Raw genomic sequence first — 20,379 nt, forward strand, 5'->3', positions numbered from 1 at the left:
TTTTCTGTCCTCTCTTCTGTCTCCTTTTTTCCCCTCTTCTCTCCCCTGCTCCTTCTCCATCCAGATTGCCACCAATAGACTTTGCCAAAAATAGTAAAATGGGTGAAAGTGAAATGGAGGGACAGATGTGAGTCAAGTTGCAAGTAAGGGTGTTCCAGGCTGCAGCAGCCTTTGATGTGGTGTGACAATGGGAAACTTCTCTTCCCTAATTCTTAACTTCAGTAAGGAAGGAAGGGGAACTCATGGTGCAGTCTGATTGGAGCTGTCCATAAGAAAGGGACTTAAGTTGGGCTCCGCCTATACATTTAGAGAACTCTTCACCAAGGCAAGTATTTAATATTTTGAAATATTTCCATGAAACCCATTTCAACTAGAGCAAATTCTGGTGTTTTGTTAAAACATCAAAAATATAATTTGGGAATGAAAAAAAATTCACCAAAGTGAAGATTAAAAGGGTTAATCCTTGCTTATTTGGAAGATTCACTTATTCAAAGAACTTGTGTCCTAAATGATGCTAGCCAGATACTTGAGACTTTGTTTATTTTTTTTTCTTGTACCTCTGAGTCTTTAGGTTTTTCCTCTGGTAAATATTTATCATTACGTCTGCTGTGGTTTTTGCTATATTCTTATTCTTTTAATTTTCTTTAGAAGGAGAGAGGCAGATGGACGCCTAATATTTTTAATGGCTACTACTTCAGTGATAATAGACCTCGGAGATGAACTTGGGAAAAGGAAACAAATAATGGGCTTTAGTTTTGCCCATTTCCTATCCCTGTGTCCCACTGTAGTCACCATGGTCACATTTAAGAGCTTATCTGAATCTTATTCTGGCGTCTTCTTTCAAGGAGTCTTCCTCTTGGATTTTCCCTCCCTTTCCAGTGTACTAGCCCTCATCACAGAAATTCAGTCTGGCCTTTTGTGTGTTTAAATGGCAGTTTAAGAGTTAATATCACCAACATGATACTTTCATTTTCTTTGAAGGGTGATCTGCTCCAGTTAGAAGGAAGGTATACCACAGGGGATAGAAGTACTGAGGTGTGAATGTAGAACAGAGCAGCATTATCTGACATTATTTACTACTTATTTGAATTAATTACCTAAGAAAGTTTGTTCAAATAAACACTTATTCAACCCTGCTAGCGTACAGAGCATCATTAGGCACTAGTCGTTTGTGAACTCCTTTCACAGAAGTTGATCCCAAGCAATCTATAATATATAGTCTGTCAGGGTTGCCTGAGACTTAGAAGGTTCATGTGACGGGGTAGTCACTTAATTGTCTGGAAGGTACTAGAAGTAGTAAGATGGGAACCCTAGTCTTCTAACTCTAAAACTAGCCTTCTGTGCTCAATCCACACTGCCCTAAGGGGAGACCGAAAAGTAAAGAAAACTCCAGCCCTGTCCTCACAGACCTTAGATTCTACCAGGGACACAAAACATGTACAGTAAGAACTGGTACAAATAGGCAATGATAACTTCATATGAGAGATGCAGAATGCGGTTCCATTTCCTGATCACCTTCTTTGCCAAGGGAGGGAATCAGGGAAAGATTTCTGGAGGAGGTGGCATTTGATCACATAGATAGTCTTTATATTAGCAGACGGAAGATGCTGTTTACATATATTATACAATAATATATTATGCTTCTAAGGATTAAAATGATTTTAAAACTCCCAGTGCCATAATCAGGAAGGATGTGATAACTGTCATCTAGTGAAATTATTGTTTTCAAAGGAGAAAGGCTTTGGAAGCTGATGTCTGTCCACTGCTGTTACTTTTTTTTTTTCCTATAGCTGATTCAAGTTTACATCCTTTAGTCCAATTTCCATTATGAGAATGTAGTTTTAGCTGTGGAACTAGTCTTTACCTCTGATGCTGTTGGACAGTTGTATTTGCCCATTCACATTTCATGATGGCCTTCCATATGAACAAGCAGAAAGATAATTGTGATGTTCTCATTTGCATAAACATCTCCCTGACAGGGCATCAGCTCTCTTTATTGTTCACTGGCACTTTTTTATGGGAGGCAGAAGGCAGGCATAATCACCTCTGGCCATTCATCTTCTTACCTGACTTAATGGACCTTGTTACATTTCAGAAGAATGATAGCTGGGGAAAAGGCAATGTGGCCAGAGCCTGCCTGTCTGCCTGGGAATTAACTGCATTCACTCTTCCTGATCATTCAAGCAGTCAGGCATCGTGGGGCATTATGTGGTTAATGACTGCTTCCAGGGAACTAAATGCCACCTGGTTGGACTGAAAGAGCATATTCGCCTTCCCCAAAGTGACCCATTTACTGAAAGCAGGCTTAGCCTCTGTTTACTTTTTTAGCTTCAGGCTGATTTATCTCCATTCTTGGTACAGGCTTATTCTGAATGAATGAAACCTTTTCAAGTTCACATCCTTTGCATTTTTTTAAAGCTCCCTGTAGACAAAAGCACTCTACTGTGCCAGGGGATCTGAGTTCTCATGATGTGGTTATTTTCTGTAATGATGCATATTGCAACCCATCCATGTCTGATCATCCTATGCAACTCTCATCCATCTTGGCATATAGGATCACAAATTCACTGTCCTATTGTAAATTCACCACAGGGCATTAATTACCCAGGGGACTGGGGGCTGTTCTTGCAGTGCTTGGTATTGCCTAGATATTAAACAAAGCATATTAGAGGCACACAGCAGTAATTTCATTGGAAAAAGAGACAATTTCATCTATCAGCAGAGTTCTTCTGTTATGCATCCCAACCTCTCCCCACTTCCCAACACACCAAAAGTACAGTAAGTTTTCCTTAAGCTTGTGGGAATTAAATTTTGTAAGCTGAATATAGACAAAGGAATGGGCGAACTCTGAGTAGATTTATTGGGGCAAATCAGACCTCTGAAGGGAATTAGCATTAATTGTTTTGGTAGACTATAGGAATAACATATATTGGGATACTTTTTCCAGGAGAATGAGATATGTAACAATGGGTTGCTATCATGAAAATTATATTTAATGATTTGGCACTGTGAAACTTTGCACAGTATGTTTGGAGAAGGTCACAGAAGACTGATGGTCCACAGTGATCATAGTCATAAAGTTAGACTAGAAAGGAATTTAGAAGCTATCTAGACCAACCCCCTTATTTTGCAGATGAGCAAACTGAGGTTCAGAGAGTTCAAGTGACTTGCCTGAGGTCACACAGGACAGAACTAGGGTGTGGACCCAGGCCCTCCTACTTCAAAATATGTTGTTCCCATCATACCATGCTAACTGTCCTGCCTTGAACAGAACTTGTTAGGACGTAGGAGATCAATGATGATCTTGTCAGTCAATAAACACTTATTAAGTGCCTACTATGTGCCAGGCACTGTGTTAAATGCTGGGGACACAAAAAGAAGCAAAAGACAGTCCCTGCCTTCAAAGGGCTATTAGGGGAGAAAAATATCTGTATAGACAAGATATAGACAGGATAAATATATACTGAAGAGAAGGAAGGCACTAGAATTAATGGCTGTTGGGAGAAGTTTCCTGGACTGGAGGTTGGATTTTAGTGGGGACTTAAAAGAAGCCAGGGAAGGCAATAGGTAGAGATGAGGAGGGAGTACATTGCAGGCATGGGGAACAGCAAGAGAAAATGCCTAAACCCAAGAGATGGACAGCCTCATTTATGGACCAGAAAGGCAGCTAGTGTCACTCTAGAGGGGAATAAAGTATAAGAAGACTTGAAAGGTAGAAGAGGGTTAGGTTATGAAGGGTTCTGAATACCAGACAGAGATTCTGGGAAAAGAGACTTAGAAGAAGCAGTCAGAGAGGTGGGAGGCCAGGAGAAAACAGTATCAGGGAAGGCTGGCAAGAAAAAATTTCCAATTGGAATGGTTAGCCAAAAGTGTCAAAAGCTAGAGAGGTTAAGAAAGATAAGAACTGAGAAATGACCATAAAATTTAGCTATCAAGAGATCATTGTAACCTTGAAGAAAGCAATTTCAGTCAGGAGACAAGTCAGATGACAAGGGGTTGAGAAGTCAGGGGGAGGCAAGAAAGTAGATGTAGCATGTATGCGTCATCTAGGAATTTGAAGTATTAGTTGAGAGAAAAGGAAATGATACAAAATAATAGCTTGAGGGGATGGCAGGGTCAAATGAAGGTGGTTGTTGTTTTTAAAGATGGGAGAGACTGGACATTTTTGGCAGTGGGAAGGAGCAAGCAAATAAGGCAAGACTGAGGTCTAGAGAGTGTGGAAGGGTCGAAAGGACTAGGTCCTGGAGGACAGGAAGAGCTGGGATCAAGAACTATCAGTAAAGACCCCAATATACACAGGAGGGCCTGCTGTACAGGTTCTTAGATCTGCATTTCTAAAAGGGAAGAAACTTTTGAAGGGTCAAAAATCACTTTAATCAAGCATATATATCATTCACTTAGTTCAGGGGGAAAAAGTCAGAACCCTGAACTTCAGAGCAAATACAGAGAAGTAAAGATCAACAGACAAGGCTTCCATCTGTCTGACCATAAGGAATACGTATGTCACAGATCAACAGACAGATAAAATTGTCTGACTGTTACGTACATACATATTTACCAGAGAGAGAAGCACCAACATCTGGGTTTTCAAAGCCAGGGGGCTTCTTAGTGGCTGCCCAGGGTCTCTTCAGGCCAAACAAACACTTCCAATGACCAAGCTCCAAATCGAAACCTCACCTCAGAGTATTTACACACTTTTCAGAGGCTGAGGGCAGGACCCTCTGACCCAGGGCCTCAATAGAAATTAACAAAAGGTTTGGAGGCCTATTGATGGGCAGGGAAGATCTTGAACTCTTCCCCCCACCCACCATTAACCTTAAATTACCATTACAAGAACATAAATATGGAAGTTGTCCTTAGCAAGGAGAAGGGTCACATCTTCATGAAAGACTGGACTTGGAGCAAAGGAGGAGAAAATGGAGAGGGCTTGGAGGGGCATTAAAATATGAATAAGGGGAAGAGAGGACACTCAAATCAGATGACCTTGATTTTCCAATAAAATAGGAAGAAAGGTCCTTTGTTGAGAGAGAGAGAAGGTAGAGGATACCAAAGGAGAGAAGAAAAGGTTCAGAACAGTTGATGTGGGGCTGTTGAGGAAGACATTCAGGGAAACAAAATGATTACCATGCATCAAGAGGTCCCAATAGAGATTAAATAAGATAAAATTTAGTGGATTCTGTCAGCCCTGGTATGTGATTTCCTATGTTGGGGGTAACCCAGAGTTGGAGTTTTAGCAAGGCATGACAAGTAACTGAACAAGGAGAAAAGAATTCCAGGTTAGAAGTTTGTGTACAACTGAACTGGTTAACTAGAGGATCAATATTTTGAAGGGAGGAGAGTGAGGCTAGGATAGCAGTAATATACTGGGAGAGCAAGGAAGGGTAGGCATTTCAAAGTGAGGGTTGACAGAGAAAAGAGTTGAGAGGAATAAGGGAGAGAAGGATAGATAGAAAGATAACCAGGTGTGATCAGAAAGAAGAATTTCGGAGTTATCTATTGTGGAGGTTGAAGATGTGTGAGGAGTGCTAAGATTAAGGATATGACCATCCCTTTGGGTGATAGAGATGGAATGATGGTGCACATCAATGGAGTCAGAGAGGCTGATGAATTGGGAATCAAAATTCATAAGGGCAAGACTGAGGTAGAAAGGAAGATTGGGAGTCAGGTGATATACTCCTTGAGTCAGGAGGGCATAGGTCCTAGAACCTACAACAAGAATCTGGATAGGGTGGTTTGACTAGACAGAGTAGACTTCAAAGGAAGAGAGATTGTTGAGTTATAGTAGCAGAAGGAAGTTCTTGGAGTGGCAGTGAGAAGCCAAGGAGTATGCCTACTCCTGTGTGCATGTATACACGCACATGTGTATATGCATGCACATGTGTATGTGCACATGTGTGTCTGCATGTATGTAATACACATGTACATGTGTGTATGTGCATGTAGGGTCATAAAAGGAAGAACACTCAATACTGCAGAAGGACAGGAATCCAGGAATAGCGACACCATCTTAACATTGTAGTCGTAACATTAGTTTAACATGATTTATTCTTTTGGTTCTACATATTCAAGCAGAAAACACTCATTCAAATATTTTATTTGTGTCTTCAGGGAAGGTTCAGGGTGCCATCTAATTTTTGACTTTTTTCCAGTTAAAAATAATTTTATTGCTATATTTTGTTTTAACATCACCTTTGTTTCTGAATATATGTATAACTTTATAATAAAGAATAGAAGAGAAAGAGTAAAAAAGTTTAGCAAAAATGAACAGCGTGACAGTGTGCTAAATTGTACACTAGCATTTCCATGAGGCAGTTAGGTGCAGAGAGCTGGGTGTGGAGTCAGGAAGATCTGAATTCAAATCCAGCTGTAGATACGTACTAGATGTATGACCTTGAGCTAGTCACTTAACCTCTGTTTGCATTCGTTTTCTCAACTGTAAAGTGGGAAGAACTATAGCATCTCCCTCCTAGAGTTGTTGTGGGGATAAAGTGAGATAATGTTTGTAGAATACTTCACACAGTGTCTGGTACCTAGTCGTTGTTCATCCTTTGTTTTCAAAGAAAACCACTGGCACATAGTAGGCACTATATAAATAGCTAGCATCACTGCTAAGAGGAGAGGAAGGAACATTTTCTCACCTCTTTTTTGGGGAAGTTGGTAGTGTGTTTATGTGTGTGGGTTATAATTATAATTACATAGCATTCAACATATTTTTCTTCTTTCCAATTACATTGTGAGAACTCTTTTGCTGATTCCATTTACCTTATTGTGCATAAGCTTATGTTGGTCCTAATTATTAACTCTGTATTTGGATCATTCATTGGCATTGGTCAAGTTTTGTGAAAAATCAATCTATTTCAAATGAAAAAGAACTGGGGAATACCTATATGCTCACTCTCGCCACGTGACTGATCCACCTTCTTTTTGCAGTTCGGTATTCCTCTGTTGATATTCATTTTATCATTTTTCGCATTCAGTTTTCACCTTGTAATAGGTTGCATTCTTCCCAAGCCCACTCTTCATCTCTCCATTGTCTTTTGGATGATGCTCAAATTCAGAGTGTATTATTTCATGAAGGACAACGAGGTGGTTCAGCGGATAGAGCCCCAGGCCTGAAGTCAGAAAGACTTACCTTCCTGATTTCAAATACTGTCTCAGATGCTTACTAGCTATGTGACCCTGAGCAAGTCACTTAACCTATTTGCCTCAGTTGTCTCATCTGTAAAATAAGCCTGAGAAGGAAACGGCAAACCCACTCCAGTATCTTAGCCAAGAAAACCTCAAGTGGGGTCAGAAAGAGTTTGGACCCAAATGAAATGGCTGAACCACAGGAAAACAACGTTATAGCCACGTAGCATCTCCTGAATCATTCAGGAAGATTGCGTATTGTTTTAAAAATATAGTCATAATAACTACAGCAGCTCCATTTAGTATCTGTTTTAACCATAATATTTTATTGAGTCAAAACTGCGTTTAGATGAAACTGAAAACTGTGTTGGACAAGAATTGCATATTTGAATATATGCTTTAGGAAAAAAGAATTCTTGAAGTTTGCTCTGATGTTAAAAAAGACTCTGACAATTTCCTTTATGTCTTTCTTTTAAATCTCAGTTCTGGGAGTGATTTAGATATGCAAAGATACGAGTTGTATAGAATTGCTACTGTTGCCAGCTCAACTTTCTCACTACCATTTGTATAATATTATTTCCACGCTGGTATTTAAAGAGGTTCTAGCAAAAGTATGTATGTTTACAACTTGACACTTATAACATCAATAGGATGAAGAGAAGTAATTTACATTTGGAATGTCTCCCTACTTCCATCCCCTCTTCTACCCTTCACTCCCCACTTCTCTCCACTTAGAGCGACAAAGTAAACCAGGGTTTTGGATGCAGTGGGAGTCCTAAATATAAGATCAAGTGATAACATTTCTCACTGAGGGGAAGTTTTATCTAGTACTAATTTTTTTTTCAATGACACATCCTTCTCAATGATGTCAGAACTGCCATCTTCTCCTATAACAGTCAAACTTAAGGAAGCAAAGCATTGGCATATTGCTTAGAGTTCCTGGAAATGATCATCCTAATAAGGAATATTTCCCTATAAGAGGGAGGTGACATGGTACAGAAGGATGAGTACTGAATTTGGAGTCAGAGCACCTTGGTTCACAATCTGAGTTCTGTCACTCATGACCTAGGGCAGCTTGGTGGTACAGCAGATAGAGTGCTAGGTTTGGCATCAGGAAGACCTGAGTTCAAATCTGGCCTTGGACACTCTCTATCTGTGTGACCCTGGGCGAGTGACTTTACCCTGTTTACTTCAGTTTCCTCATCTATAAAAATGGAGAAGGAAATGACAAATCATTCCAGTCTTTGCCAGGAAAACTGCAAATGGGGTCACGAGGAATCAGACACAACTAAGACAACTGAATAAATCCTGTCTGATATTAATATGATCTTCAATTACCCTTCCTGCTTAAAGCTATGTTCCCTTGTTGAATGGCATATTTAAAGCCTTTTAGCTAGCGAGGCTAATACTGGTATGGCTAGTATTTTGCTAGGGTATTGAAAATTTCTCGGTATAAAGATGGAAGTGAATATTCCAGTCCACAATGACACAAATCTCCTTACCCCCTATAGATAAACATAACACTTTATTGTCTCTAGACTTTGATTATGATAGAGATTGACTAGAGAACTCTATCAGTTATCCTTTCCACGTGGGGACTTTCCCCATCACTGTTTCAATATATCACAGGTTGGTGTAAGAAATTAAATGAGAATTTGGGGGGAGTTTTATGGAAGCCAGAGGCAACACAGCAGATGACACATAAAAAGTTTAGAAACTCAAATGCATAAAATGTGTGTATAGAATTGTATAATACTAACATATTTTATCTTTTAATATCATAATATTCAGACTTCTTCTCTGGTACAAAGGGAGAGCCAAAACATTTTACATGGATTTTCCAGATGTGGGGGTGCCCCAACCCCTGCAACGTGGAAGGGATAACTGTAATTTTTGCCCTATGAAATGTATACCTTATTTCTTTAAGAAAAAAAAAAGAACAGTGAATTGAAAACTTGGGAGATGAAAAGGTCCAGAGCATCGTATAAGATAGATAGATAGGTAGGACTTGTGATATCTCTCATATTATTATGGCTATTTAGAATCATCATGTAATTTTATAAATTTATATGTCTAAAATAAAGGAGAATAAAGTCTTAGTTGCTCTACAGATTGGTCCCCTTCATGAAGTTGCAGACCATAAGACATATTCCTTTATATCCTCTGTAGTGGCTATCACAATGCTGGACTTAGTATGTACTTAATAAATACTTGTTTGAGTATTTGAATGAAAGAATACAATACTCCATTGATTGTGAATAAAAAATACTTGGCCCTCTTTTATAAGTAAAACATTGTGGTTCCTAAATTATTCATCTTGATACACTAGTTTTCTTTAGCATCTCTAAAATTTCCAGGCAGCAGGAAATGTGGCCAACTGCTAAAATAATATGGCTGGCTTTTCCTGTGTCGTTCAGAATTAACAGGTGTTAGTTTCATTAACTTAAACTTCAAGTCTTTATCCACGTCCAGAAAATGCCCTTCTTAGGAATGCTATTGCTGCATTAAACTTGCAGTGACCCAGGTGTCCATGGTGATCCCAGGGGGGGTCACTGTTTAAAAACTGTTCAAAAACTGAACCTGAACCATCTGTAAAATTAAGTAACCTTCTTCTTCCTGTCCCCTTCCAAAGCAAGCCTATGGGTTTTCCATCTGTTGGTTAGTGTAGGAATCTTTTTGAATCTATCTTGGTCTAATATAAATCAGAAACAACGTGAAACAACGTACTTACAGTAATTGAATATATTACTCCAATTTTAATTCTGTATCCTTAAAGATAAAAATTATCTTTAATGATTTAGGAGAAATCACTTTCTCTATAAAATCAGACCCACTTGGATCATGATGCAATTGAAGCCACAGAAGGATAGTTGGTTTTTGGTGGCAAAAAGTAGCTGTTGCCGTGTGTGTGTGTGTGTGTGTGTGTGTGTGTGTGTGTGTGTGTGTGTTTTGAGGTACGGGGAGGGAGAGCTAGTCTTAGAGTGCTAGATTTAAATATATTTTCTCTTTTTTAAACTCTAAAAGAATTTTTTTAAAGTTCAATTAATTGACGTACTAAGAGTACACAATAGGCAGCTATGTGACTGGTCTGGAGTCAGGAAGATTCATCTTGAGTTCAAAACTGATCTCATACATTTATTAGCTGTGTGGCCCTGGGCAACTCACTTAAATCTGTTGGATTCAGTTTCCTCATCTGTAAAATGAGCTGGAGAAGGAATGGCAAAGCACTCCAGTATCTTTGCCAAGAAAACCCCAAATGGAGTCACAAAGAGTTGGATATGACTGAAAACAACTAGAGAAGGAAAAGAGGAAAAGACATCAGTGGACGGGGAAAAGACACATGTAATTCTTTTCAAAATGGCAGCAACATTTCTCATGAATGAAAGAAAATAACTAGGAATAAAGTCTCAGTTGAGTGCAGTGTGTTTTAAGGATTTCTTCAGAGTGGTAATAAAAATGAAGGTTTCTAGGAAGTTCAATGAATTTCTCTATTTTGTGCTAAAGAGTGGCTTCATGGGACTCCAAGATCAAAATATTTGGTGTCCTCTGAAAGGTGTCCCCTCCCTACTTCCATCCAAGACACAGAAGGAAGGAAGATTTCAAACTGGGATCTTACTTTACACTGAAGGTAGAAAGACCTAGCAGCTTATCTGTTCTCTCTGGTTGTTTGCTATTGCATTTATTATTCTTGGAAAATTGTCCTGAAGGTTAATTTTTTTTCATGGGAGGGGGAGAACAAATGACAGCTCTTGGTCCTTTATGAAATTTTATGCTGTGCCTGGAGGGATTTTTGTTGTTGTTAAACCCTACAAGTTTCTTTATGTGACATTTTATTGTAAATTAGCTGAAGGAATGTATTCTTAAAGACCATTTGGGCCATTTGACTGTCATCTTGGGTAGGTTTTTGTGTTGATCACTAGGACTTCTCATTTTTAGAAGTTGCTTCCCTTATGCTGTCTCTATAACCTTCTACGGTGAAGAACTTCTTTCTTCCCTTGAGAAGAACTGGAACCCCCCATGGAGATCCTCTCCCACTTCTGAGATCAATAGGCCCACCAAGGCACATTAAGAACTCCCACAACTTTCATATCTTCCATTACTGCTTATAATCTCTTGGGAATCATATTTACAGGCAGTAAAGGTAGAATACATAGTATGGTCAGTACTTTCTTACCATAACTCCCTTAGAAGGTTTTGTAGAGGTAGGGCAAAGAATAACAAAGTGAGTTTTGAAGTATAGTATAAGTGGTTGAATAAAACAAACTGGGGACAAAATACTCCCACCCCCAATATCTATTTTTTTGGGTAACCTTGACAGCGGCTTGATAGTCTAGCAAGGACTAGAACAGCCTGATATAACCTGTCATACTATTTCTCATGAATAAACGGTGATGCCTCAGGACAGGACGTAAGCTCTTCTAATTCCGGCACTTTTGCCACTTTACCACACCTCTTCAGTGAAAGAGACCTACCATTGTTATTGTCCTTAGTAGTTTTTATCTTTCTACTGCTTATTTTTACTATTTTGAAAGTAGAATCTGCCTAGTTTTCCTGCTTTTGTATTCCCGGTTTTTAGCACCAGTGCCAGGCGTAGACTGAGTGATTAATAAAGACTTTATCTATCTATCATCTATCAGTCTACCCATTTGTCCATTCTTCTGTCCACCTAGCTATCTATCCATCTGTCCATCTACCTATGTATCTACTTCCACTTTCACATGGCTACAACAACAGACTCATTGTTTTTGGGGGCAGAGGCATAGTCCTATTTTAAGAGAGGTAAAGGCCATTCTTCTGTGAACTGAAGAGCAAATGTTGGGGTACCTCTAGTCTTCTCACTTCTAACCATCAGTGCCCTATTAATTAACAAACTAATTTGTTAATTAACAAATCTAATGTCTCATTCTTCTTGGTGTCTTGCAACATTTGACACTGCTGACTCTCTTCTATATACTCTCTCCTCTCTGGGTTTTTCATGACTGTTCTCTCTTGGTTCTCATGTTGTACATGTGTATGTCTCTCTCCTTCTCAATTTCTTTTGCTGGATTTTCATCCATGTCATTCCCACTAACTCTGAGTGGGCCCTATCATTCTGTCATAGGCCTTTTTCTCTTTTCTTTCTATACTCTTACCTCATTGGTTCATCAATTTCCATGAGTGCAATGATCATCACTATTCAGTTGATTCCTAGATCTACGTATCTATCCCTAGTCTCTCTCCTGAGCTTTGTTCCCCATCATCAATTGCCTGTTGGTCATTTCTAACTGGATATCTTCTATCTCAAACTTGGCACATCCAAAACAGAACTCATTATCTTTTCCTTAAAACCTCTCTTCTTCTGAACTTCCTGTTACCGTTGAGGGAATCATTATATTTCTAGTCACCTAGGTTCAGAACCTCAGTATTATTCTTAACTTCATTGTTTCACTCATCCCACATATCTTGTATTTTCTTACTGTCAGATATCTCTTTCTCTCCACTCACACAACTACCTCTTTAGTTAAGGGTCTTGGCATTTCTTATCTAGACTATTATAATTGCCTTCTTTTTGGTCTTCTTGCCTCAAGTCCTGTGTTTGTTCTCCCACAACACCCCCCACCATTATTGAAATGCTCTTTCTCCTAAACACCACCTCTCAAAATCTTTAGCTTCCTTTAAAAGTCAGCTAAGGTTCTACTTCCTCCAAAAGGCATTTTCTGGTCTCTCTCCAGCTGCTAATACCATTGCTTTTAAGGGTTACCTTCCCACAACTCTTTATTTTGTATGTTCTGATATATTGTTTCACCCATTAGAATATAAGCACCCTGAGGGTAGAGTTGCCTTTGATTTTTCTCTGTATCTCTAGCACTTGCCCACAGTGCCTGGCACATAAGGGCTCAGTAAATTCTTGTTGATTTATTGATGTGAAGAGATTGACACTGAGATATAGTTAAGATGGAGAAGACCTTGATTGGTTCTAGCCATACTTTTTGTTTCCTTATTAATGTTTTAAAATGTGAGCAGTTTTCAGATTTTCTTGTGTAATTTTATAATACCTAGATCACAGAAACCAAAGGAAACTATCTTTGACTCAGTCCTACAAAGAGGAAGAATTCAAGGTTTTAAATGGTTGTATGTGTATGTGCGCACATGTATACATATCAATTTCCAACTGCCAGCAGAAAGAGTATTGGATTTGGACAAAGGGGGACCCATGTTCAAACTCCATCTCTGTCACTTACCGCCTGAGTGATATTGGACACATGACTTTATCTCTCTGGGCCTCAGGTGAGAGTTCAGCTAGATGGCTTCTAATGTCTCTCCCAGCTTTAAAATTGATGGACCTTTGATTCTAAAATGCTATCAAAGAGCACCCCAAAGTAGGCACTTCTATCTTCCCTCTAGGGAGACTAGGAAACTGCCTTCTGCTTAATTTCACAGAGCCCCCCTCATATTGCAAAACAAAAACAACAACAAAAATCCTTCTCTTAACTACTACTGGATGCCACATTTTCATTTAACATTTAGAGAAAAGGTTTGAAGGGCTAACACCTCTTGAAAAGAACACTATTTTAAATTTAAGAATAACTCTGATACTTTTTTGAAGGAGAAAGCTCAAAGGCACTTCTTAGTGCCTGGAAAGGGAGATATAGTGGAGGCCAAAAAGTGGAGGTTAAGAGTAACAAATACAGTAGTCATCTGTTTGCCCATCTATTTTGCCAGAGCTGCAAAACTAGGCAGGGTACATTGAACCCTGGAATTGCTTCAGCCCTTAAAACATATTAACTGTGGCCAGTGTCCAAGTGCAGTTTCTGATGCCATGTTACACTAAGATCACTCCGTTTGGCTTCTTGTTCCTTAGTGGGAGACTGGGTATGTATCTATATGGATACCCACATGAAGATGGCTTTGAGAATCAATACCCCAAAGTGACACAGAAAGCTTCTGGCCACTTTCTTCTCTACTCCCATTGAGGGAGTTTACCCATCACTTTACTGACATTTTGTTCTTGCCTGACAGATTGTCTATTCTTTGAAAATCAGATCTTTCAATAGTTATTCCAGAAACTGTAAATTACAAGTCATTCTCATCAAGGATGTTTTAATCCTGCAAGTACATGTGCATTTGAGCAAAGACTCTTCTCTTGCATGTGTAAAAGGGAGAAAGTGAGTTGTGGGAAATTTGCCAGAAGAAATAAAACTCGTCATCGCCAAGAATGATAGCTAGGGTAGCTAGGTGGCTCAGCGGATGCTAGAGTCAGGAAGAATCATCTTCCTGAGTTCAAATCTGGCCTTAGACACTTACTAGCTGTGGGAGGACGGGCAAGTCACTTAAGCCTGTTTGCCTTAGTTTCCTCATGTGGAAAATGAGCTGGAGAAGGAAATGGCAAACCACTCCAGCATCTCTGCTAAGAAAACCCCAAATGGGGTCACAGAGAGTCAGACACTGTTGAAACAACTGAGAAATAGCAGCTACATCACCACTGGCCTTCAGTAGGATGATACATACACCTGTGTTTTGTGAATCTTCATGCTTTGAATAGGAGTGATTTCAAGCATTCCATTGAAGATTACAGTAAAAAAAAATTTTTTCCTGTAGGCTTTTATTTTGTTGCCAACAAATCAAAAGTTTGGTAGGTTTGAGTTTTATTGTCATTCAGGTTTTTTTTTTTTTTAATCATTCACAGGTAGGGCAACTTGGGAGTTGTGGGGCAGGGAAAGGATGCAGAAATTACTGGTGTCAAAGTAGATTAGTTACAAAAGAGACAATATGAAATAGTGGGTTGAGTGTTGGGTTTGGAGCTATAAAACCTGGTTTCAAATCCAGCCTTTCACGATTCCTAGCTTTGTAATCATGGGCAAATCTATCAGTTTCTATGTATTATCTACCAAATCATATGGTAGCCTTCTGTTTGCTTTTCATTTATTTTAGTGTAGTGAATTTCTCCACTAGAGTTCTCCACGTTGGCACAATTCCATATCCTTCTAGTAATCATACATCTTTTGATTTTATTTTTTAACATTGTGGCTACTTCCCAATATTTTATACCCAATAAAATGTGCCTATATAACAAAGAAGAAAAACAGTTAAGTAAAACAAATGGACATGATGACCATGTTTAATGGTCATTTTTTAAATTTATTACTTCCCTATCATGAGGAGAAAAGTATTTAATCATTAGACTTTTGGAGTTGAGATTTATCATTGTGTTGATCTGAATTCTCATGCATTTTATATATTGTTTTCTTAGTTATGCTTCTTTCACTCTGCATCAATTCAAAGAAATCTTCCCAAGTTTCTTCAAATGCATTTCAATGCTCTTTTCATGAACAATTATTACCATTATTTTTTTAACCATTTTACTATCTGACATTTCTAGAAGGGATTTTATTGGGTCGAACTAATCAAGCATCATTAATATAAGTTAACATATAAGAAGCTAAGAAAGAAAATAAAACTGAAACTTAAAAATATACCTAGAATAAATATTCTGCAGTTAGGAGTAATGGGATGACACTTTTAAAAGAAAATATTTATAATAAATGGTTCTGTAATCCTGAAACTAGAGGTATGACTTTCTATTCCGTATTTCTTTTTTCTCGAAGGGAAATTTAACTTAACCTCAGTTTTTGTTTCATATAACACTGTAGTGGGTGCATAATAAATGTTTGTTGTATTAGATTAGAAAATTATCCTGGGCTTGTTAAGATAATTCTTTCTAAACTGGAAAGTGGTACCGAAGCACGAGCTATTACCACTGATACTTAGGAAAATGAAGTAGGAAGAGAGTTGGGCTAATTTTCATTTGGCAACCCTCACAGACCACATCATTTTCAAATATTTTCTGCATTACCATTGCAGGATGTTTGGACATTTATGCTGAAAGAAGAGCACTGCCATTAGAAGTTGGAAGGTCTAGATATTTCTCAGTCAGCCGTTTGTGGCTACGCATGAATGGGGCCTATTTGGGTTATTTTTAAATGCTAGCAGAGTTATGGCTCATCACCTCTCTGGCCACAAGGTGAATTTTTCAGCCACATCTCAGCATTGCCAAGGTATCTTGCAGTAGAGAGGGCTTCCCCCTGGGTTGGTGGAGGGAGTACCCATGATGAAATCACAGATTCCTGAAGTTAGCACAATCGTCAGTGGCTACATGAGTGGAAATAGCACTTAGGTTGTTTGTATGTTTTCATTTGCATTGTTACCTTAGAGACAGGTTGTTTTTTTTTCCATGCCAATGAAATCAAGAAAGATATTATGAAATTCATACTATAACCCATAAGCTGGTAATAAATGGTGTTTTTAGGCTTCCAAAGTGCCTTCCTTCCAATAATCCTATGAAATTCTAGTAAGAATATTATGACCATTCCCATTTTTGTTGCAAGTTGTTCAGTCCTTTCTGATTCTTTCATTTCTGACTTGCGACCCCATTTTGGGATTTTCTCGGCAACAATGCTAGAGTGGTTTACCATTTCCTTCTCCAACTCAGTTTACAGGCAAGAAAATTGAGGCAAATAGAGTCAAGTGACTTGCCCAGGATCACATACAGCTAGTAAGTATCTGAGGTCAGATTTAAACTCAGGAAGAGGGGTCTTACTGACTCCAATCCTGGCACTCCATCAACTGTGCCACTCAGCTGCCCCCTTTACAGATGAAGAAACTGAGGCTCAAAAGGTTCAGTGATCTATCCAGGTTCATACAGTTAATAACTTGCAGAGTCACATTTCAAAATCAAGTTTCCTGATTCTAGTTCTAGCTCTTTCTACCAGATTCTGCTTCTCAATTTAACTTCCCCTTCATCTTACAAGTGCCAGACTTGCAAAAAAGGACCTGAGTTCAAATCCAGCCTTGGGCAAGTCACTCAACCTATATTAACCTCAGTTTCCTTATCTACAAAATGAAGATAATAATAACAGCAACCTCACATGATAGCTGTGAGGAGTAAATTAAGCAATATATGTAAAGGGTTTTCATAAAACTGGAAGTACCATATAATTATTATATCTAATGATTAATATCATTATGAAGATTCAGCTAAGTCCTTTCCCGATTCCCCTGACTACTCATACCCTTCTTCCCCAACGGCCTTGTATTTATTCTGTTTACATTAAGATCGTATTTATGTTGTCTCCCCTGACAAAATGTATCTCCTTATTTCATTTTTTTTAATCTGTGTTTTTCTAGTACCTACTACAGTTCCTGGAATCTAGTCGGTACTTAACTTACTAATTGATTTAAAAAAAAAAAACAACCCTCTCATTCCAAAGCCCTAGAACAGTGCCTTGCAGATAATTGATGCTTAATGATAGCTAGCACTTACACAGTGCTGACTGTGCCAGGCATTAGTGCTAAGCACTTTATAAGGATTATCTCATATGATCCTCACAATAGCCCTTGGAGGTAGGTGCTATTATAATCTCCATCTTACAGATGAAAAACTGAGGCAGATAGAGGCTAAGTGAGTTACCCGGAGTCACACCGCTAATGAGTGTCTTAGGTTGGATTTCCACTCATATCTTCCCGAATCTAGGTCTGATGCTCTGTCCAGCGTACCACCTGTTAAATTCAATATATTGTTGGGAGTGTATATCTTTGAGAAGTCTTGCCCATATTTAATGCCAAAACTTTTCTCTTTGAGCAGTATTATCAAGTGAATTAAATTTTGATGGAAATAAATTAAGGCTAGACCATAAAATTTGTTTGCTTTCTTTGGCCCCTTCCCCTTGAATCTGCTTTATGTTTTCTTCACATTTTGCAGGTGTTATTGTGTAAATTTTGAGTCTTTCTTAGTAGGGAACTAGTTATTGACCTTACAGTTCCTTCCAAGTATGAGGCTGTTGTTTTTTCCATTTCATTTCTCAATTTATGTGGGTTTCTACTCCTTAAGTATTATCCCCAACGCTGTCCGATGTTGTAATGCAACTTCCTTTTTAAAGTTTGCCTCATTTCCTGGACAAGTTCTGTGCATTCAGTTACAACAATAAGTCACGTATGTGAAAATATATTTTATATATGCACACACATAAATATACATATATACTCACATGCATGTAGTTATTCTCTCTACATACATACATATATATAAAATATTGTGATATGTGTGTGTACATGTATTAGTGAATGAGACAAGATTTTAATCCACTTCTCTCCTGAGGGATTATCCATCATTCTGATTATAAAAGAACCAATGACTCATAAAAAGCGTTATGTCTTTAGTTATGGCATGTACTCATTACCTAGGTTGTTTAGAGTATCTTTTCTTCCTGAGGAGTTAATATGCAGTTGCTTTTTATTCCTCACCTGCTGGAGTGATCCAAATATACATGAATTGAAGAAGCATAGAACTTGTTAGAGAGGAAAAAAAAAATGTAACTACATGGTCAAATTTTTTTCCAGCTCCAGATTTTTGTAAATTTCTGTAAAATGACTTCTGACATTTTTCTGCCAAGTTTTCATTGTCCTAAGAACTAATAATTTTTTGCCAATGAAGTGACTAAAGTGGCTAGGGTTCTGGACCTAGAGTCATGAAAACCTGAGTTCCAATACGACCTTAGACACTTACTAGCACAAGTCACTAAATTGTTCCTCTGCCTCAGTTTCTATGTCTGTTAAATGGAGATAATAAAAGTACCCGGCTCCTAGGGTTGTTGTGAGGATCAAATCATAGAACATTTGTAAAGCCCTTTGCAAACCTTCAAGCACTATATGAATATTATTAATTACTGTTATTCTTAGTTTTCATCTGTGAGCTCTTTAAGGACAGAACTATTTCTGTTTCTTTATATCCCAAAGAGCCTAGTGTAGAGTTTAATAAATGCATGTTGAATTGCATTGAACTAAAGAGGAAGGGAATAACATTTAAAAAGCTCCTACTATACGCCAGCCACTGTACTAAGTACTTTTTGCAAATATAATCTTAATTGATCCTCATAACAACCTTTGAAGGCAAACAGAAGTTAAATGACTTGCATATAGGGTCCCAGAGCTAGTAAATATCTGAGGCTAGATTTGAACTCGAGTCTTCCGTACTGAGCCTAATGTTATATCCATTGTGCCAACAGCATCCTCTAAAAAAAGAAGGCTTAACTGAATTGACTTTTCCCTCCCTCTTCATTGAGCATGGTCAGAATTAATCACCTATTTTTGGAGTCCTATAGAGACTCCATCTAAATTTCTTTCCTTCTAATTTCCTCCTAAATTTATCATTATGAGACCATATACAATGCATGAAATAGTCAGAGTCTCCTTTCCATGGTGCCCTAAGCCTCTTTGGTCTGGTGGGCCTGTACCACTCATATCAGGTAGCTCCTGTTTGTGGGAGATTCATTTGCCTTCGATTATTGATAAATCCTCTTTCAATAGGACCCTTATATTGAGTCATAATTTGATTTCTTTAATGCTCAGTGGACCTGTGATTTTATTGGGGGTGTCTATTCATACTTGATTGTCCAGATTACAGCCCTTCTAATTAAATTCAGTTCGGGTCAGTTCAATCCTATTTGATTCTTTGTTGACAGTTTCATAAGTTCCTTTGGCCAACTGTCAGTGAAAAATCAATGCCAAATCCTATACTTTGAAAAATGTCCCCCTTGATTGGAACTTCTGGGAGCTTTTTTTCCACTGGGATGGCCTTCAAGAAGCCAGAGTTGCCTCTAGTGGAATCATTTACTATCTTTAGGACGAGTCTTTTTTTTCCTCAATGACATCTAAGCATTTTTGACATTCAGTTTTTAAAATTTGAGTTCAAAATTCTTTCTCCCTCCTCCCCAACTTGAAAAGGCAAGCAATTTGACAGATTTATACATACGAAGTCATGAAAAATGTCTTTATTAGTCATTGCAAAAGGAAATGCAGACCAAAACACCCCCAAGAATAATAAAGAAAATTTTTAAAAAAGTATCCTTCAGACTGTATAATTATTGGGAAGTAGAAAATGCTTTTCATCCTAAGTCTTTTGGAATTGCCTTGGGCCATTGTGTTGCTGAGAACAGCTAAGCCAGTCAGAGTTGATCATTGTACAATATTGCAGTTACAGTTTACAGTGTTGTCCTGGTTCTGTTCATTTCACTTGGTATCGATTCATACAAATTTCCTGATTTTTCTGAAAGCATCTTGCTTGTCATTTCTTGTAGTACAATGGTATTGCAACACAATCATGGAGCATAACTTGTTCAGGCATTCTCCAATTGGTGGGCATTCCCTCAATTTTCATTTTTTTTGCCACCACAAAAAGAGCTGCTATAAATATTTTTGTACAGATAGGTCCTTTTT

At 38.3% G+C, this 20,379-nt stretch overlaps 1 protein-coding gene across 2 annotated transcripts in view; it reads left to right on the top strand.

Annotated features, from left to right (window-relative positions):
- The window catches only part of NIBAN1 (niban apoptosis regulator 1), a 195,805-nt gene that overhangs the window by 29,623 nt on the left and 145,803 nt on the right, over positions 1-20,379 (top strand). The gene's annotated exons all lie outside the window — the stretch shown is intronic.

This window comes from Notamacropus eugenii, chromosome 2 (genome assembly GCF_028372415.1).
Source record: "Notamacropus eugenii isolate mMacEug1 chromosome 2, mMacEug1.pri_v2, whole genome shotgun sequence".
NCBI classification, from domain to species: Eukaryota; Metazoa; Chordata; class Mammalia; order Diprotodontia; family Macropodidae; genus Notamacropus; species Notamacropus eugenii.